Source organism: Macrotis lagotis, chromosome 7 (assembly GCF_037893015.1).
Source record: "Macrotis lagotis isolate mMagLag1 chromosome 7, bilby.v1.9.chrom.fasta, whole genome shotgun sequence".
NCBI lineage: Eukaryota > Metazoa > Chordata > Mammalia > Peramelemorphia > Peramelidae > Macrotis > Macrotis lagotis.
Genome location: NC_133664.1, coordinates 210,736,743 through 210,741,251, shown reverse-complemented (window position 1 = coordinate 210,741,251; position 4,509 = coordinate 210,736,743).

Genomic DNA, 4,509 nt, shown 5'->3' with positions numbered 1-4,509 from the left:
AAAAGTTTATAAAAGTATGGAAAATGGATAAAAGGTCAGCTCTAATATATGGTCATTTCTTAGGGAAGTTTAGTCTTAGTAAAGCAGTCACCACAGTGATATGGTCAAAAGTTATCTGAAACTGGCTCATTGCAAAAATACTTGTCTCTTTTCAAAATTAAGTGTCATGGCAGCTAAAAAATAACATTTGTTTAGATTACAGTTTATATGTAAAATATTATGGAATAGGATTACAAGGAACTAAAATAATGTCACCTCAAAAACTGTTGAAAAGCAGTGAAGGGAAAAAGGAATCTGACAAAATTTTGACCAAAACAAAGAGATGAAACTGGAAGGACAATAAAAATTTCAAAATGTAAAATATTTACAAATTTTTGTAGGAATCTATTCTCATCATTATTGATAGTAAAACCCTACATTTAGACTCTACCACTTCAACATCCAAAATGCTGTGTAAGGAAAATTGAAGAAATATGAGTGACATTTAAGAAGATGCACAGGGGAAGATGGATTGGTTTTAACCAAAAACAAACAAAATACATGTGTGCTGAAGGTGATGCAATTTTAAAGGCACACAAGGATTGATTTTTAAAGATATTGCTAAGAAAAGAAGATTCCAAAGAAACTGAAATCATTTCAGATGGCACAGTTCAAGAAAAGGGGACAAAAAAGAATCAAAACTCATTAATAAAATTACATTTTTCATCACTATAACATCTTTTTGAGAATGGTCAACTTAAAAATTACTTGAAATAATTAACAACATTAGCAAAGTTATAGGATATAAGATAAACCCCACATAAATCATCAGCATTTCTTTATATGACCAACATAGCCCAACAACAAGAGATAAAAAGAGAAATTCCATTTAAAATAATTGTAACAATATAAAATACTTGAGAGTCTACCTGTTGAGATAAATCCAGGAACTATATGAATAAAATTACAAAATACTTTTCATGCAAAAAAAGTTCAATCTAAATAATAAATGTAAGTACAACATACTTTTATGTTTAATGTGCATTATTAACAATTTCTCTATTACAAAATCTTGATTTATAGCATTTTCCAGTTTTCAAGGAGTAAATGCACCCAGTGAAAATTTAACAATTGGCCCTGGTAAACCCCGGAACCTAGAGGAGTTGGCTCCAGAATTATCCTGCACTTATTTCTCTTTCCCCCCTATGCCCAACTGAAAAAGAAGAAGAAAACAGAAAAAAATTCTGGTATCAAATAAATATTGTAAAGCAAAACAAATTTTGTCATATCTAAAAGTATATTTCTTATTCTGTATCTTGAGTTCATCAGGAACTAGGTAGCATACTTGATTGTCAGTTCTCTGTAATATTGGTTGGTAATTGTGATGAACTTAAGAGCTCTGAAATTTTTTAAGATTGTTTATATTTATTATGTTGCTTTGGTATAAGAAGTTTTTTCTTGGTTTTGCTCATTTAACTTTATATCAAGTTATACAAATCTTTCTGTTTCTCTGAACCTATTCATTTTATTATTTCTTTTTTCAAAAATATTTATTTTTAAAATTTTGAGTTCTAAATTCTCTTCCTCCAGTCCACCTTTTTACAACTCACTGAAAAGGTAAGGAATATGGACCAATATGGTAGAAACTTGAGATAATATTAATTTTGATCTTTTTAACAGTTTTCAGAAGAAAAAAAATCAAAGCTATCAATAGACTTATGAAAAAATATTCCAAATCTCTAATAATTAGAGAAGTGCAAATGAAAATAGCTCTGAGAACCTCCTCATACCTAACAAATTGACTATTGACAAAAATAAAAGGAAAATCATAAATTTTGAGGGGATGTGAAAAAAATAGATATGCTGACCTGGTACAACCTTTCTGGAGAACCATTTGAATCTACATCGAAAGGGCTATAAAACTGTTCATACCTTTTGTCCCAGCAATTCTGCTACTAGGTCTGTATGTATATGCACAAAAATAGCCAGAGCAATTCTTTTGTGGTAGCAAAGCACTAAAAATCAGGTATGCTCCTCAATTGGGAAATGAGTAAACGATTTGCTGTAGTTGATTGGATGGAATACTATTATGTTCTAAGAAATCACAAGGGGGATGGGTTTCAGAAAAACCTGTAAAGATTTACACATGATACAAAATGAAGTGAATTGTATCAGGAGAACATTGTACATAATAACGACAATATAGTAACAATGGTCAACAGTGAAAGACTGCTCAATACAATGAGCCAAGACTCCCAAGTCTTGATGAAAAAAATGTCATCAACCTCCAGAGAGAGAGAAGTGATGAACTCTAAGTGCAGATTGAAGCATATTTTTTCATTTTCTTTATTTTTCTGGCTTTTTAAATTTTTGCTGATATGAAAATATATTTGCCTTCTCAATGAGTGGGAAAAAGATTGGGAAGAAGGGGACAATTTAGAGGTGAAACAATTTTTCAATAGTTAACTTTTTAAAAAATCATGACCCATTTGCTCTTCTGAAAAAGTATATCTCCTGCAATTCTAAGTTGTCTTTATAGAAATATGTAATAAGTAAGGAGAAATATTTAACTTCATATGCATCACTGAGATTTGAGATGAAGCTCATGAGTAGAATATGACTTGAGAATATTTTATTTAAAAGGAACAAGATAATTAAGGGAAGTTGTGAATGAAGTAGAGCAGGATTGAATGTTAAGAATATATATTCATGTGAGTAAAACCAGGTGCCAGAAGAAAGAAGAGAGGATCTATGTGAAGATAAAGAGAAACATTTTTTAAAAAAACAAACTATTATCACAAATTACTACATCAAAAATTACTAATTATTAGCAGTAATGTTGCAGAGGAAGTGCTAGGCAGAGAAAAGTGTTATGCTAACAAAGATAAACTTGTGTCTTGCTGATCTGACCTTGTGCTAACAAAAAGACCATCTTGTGTATTCTGAGAAATATTATATTAGAAAAAACTGTCTTGCGCCATCCCTGGAAAAATCTGCTGCCCTGTGCCTCCCTCTACTGACCTTGGGGTGATCAAGGCTATCTTAGGTACTCTGCATCTTTTCAACTAGGCAGAGGCCCATAAAGAATGCTAAGATACCAAACTACTATCCAATCATGAAATAATTATCCTTGAGCATCCATTAAAATATACTTGCACAGAACCGTATCCCTCTCAGAATGTACACCATGCCTGTTTCCCAATAAAAGTCTCCACATATCCCCCCAAGCTGCTAATTCTCTAGGGAGTAGCTGGCAATGTAGCTTAGTGTAATAGTGTAATAAGAATTATATGTTCCTCATAAATGATTTGAGACTCTGGTGAATTCATGTACTCCTCCTCCCCTTAACCTCATTTCATCACTAATATTACCACAGATCACCTGGATAGAAAGTAAATAGTGAAAGAATTTGGGAAGCAGATCAGAAACTTTGCACAGAGAAATGAAACATGATAGCTTGGTAATAGAAGACTGATTCTCTATGAGTGGAACACTCCAAATAAAACCATTTTAGGGTTAATATTCCTAGTGAAGTCCTCTCAGGGTTAAGAAATATTAAAGAAAGAACAAACTATTATTCTTAAACTATTTCCAGAAGAAAGCCCCAGGTGGCTCACTCTCCTAACTTTTGATAGGACTACTTTTACTGACTACTAGAAGGATAGTAGACTTTTTCCCATGAGAAAAACCTTGCATTCCAAAGAAGCTCATAAGCCTCCTCTTGTTTGATGATAAGTAGACTGTTCCTAGACCTTGCATTCCAAGACAAGTTACGTTACTTCAATAAGGTAGTTATAATCCTGAAAGTTATTCTCACCATTAATGGTAAGGTAATATTTTATGAAAACCTTTCATTCTTTTCTTTGTTGCTGGGTAGATTTTCACAAGTAGAATGTAACTCGGAAGACTAACAAATGAGTTGACAGAGAAGGATGTTAAGAAGGAGGAGGAGGAGGAGGAGGAGATGGCATTTGGCCATATAATATTTCTTGAATGTCAGTTTGGGGCCACTCCTTGATCTTCACTAACTTTATGATACTTGAAGTGTGCCCTTTTCTGAAGAAAAGTCAAAATAAACTTTTCTTTTTGCTCAGAGGAGTCTCTATATTTTTTAAAGTGGATTTTTATCCCACACATCTATATGTCCACTGAAGTTGTTCCAAATAGAGTAGCCAATAATTTCACTTGCCTTAATGAAAATTTTGTCCTTCTGAAAGTAAAAGAATTCATAAGGCAAACTTCTTTTCTAGATCATATTTTCTTTCTTTTTTTTTTTCACAAGGCAAATGTGGTTAAGTGGCTTGCCCGAGGCCACACAGCTAAGTCTGAGGCTGGATTTAAACTCAGGGACTCCTGAACTCCAGGACTAGTGCTCTATCCACTGTGCCACCTAGCCGCCCCTAGATCATATTTTCTTAAAGAGTTTCTAGAGTAAAAATGGTAGAAACCAAAAAGAGGAAGGGACGGAACAGTTGATGAAACTTAGAATTTGTAACATGGAAGCATTGGATGCAGTCTGAATTCAACTTA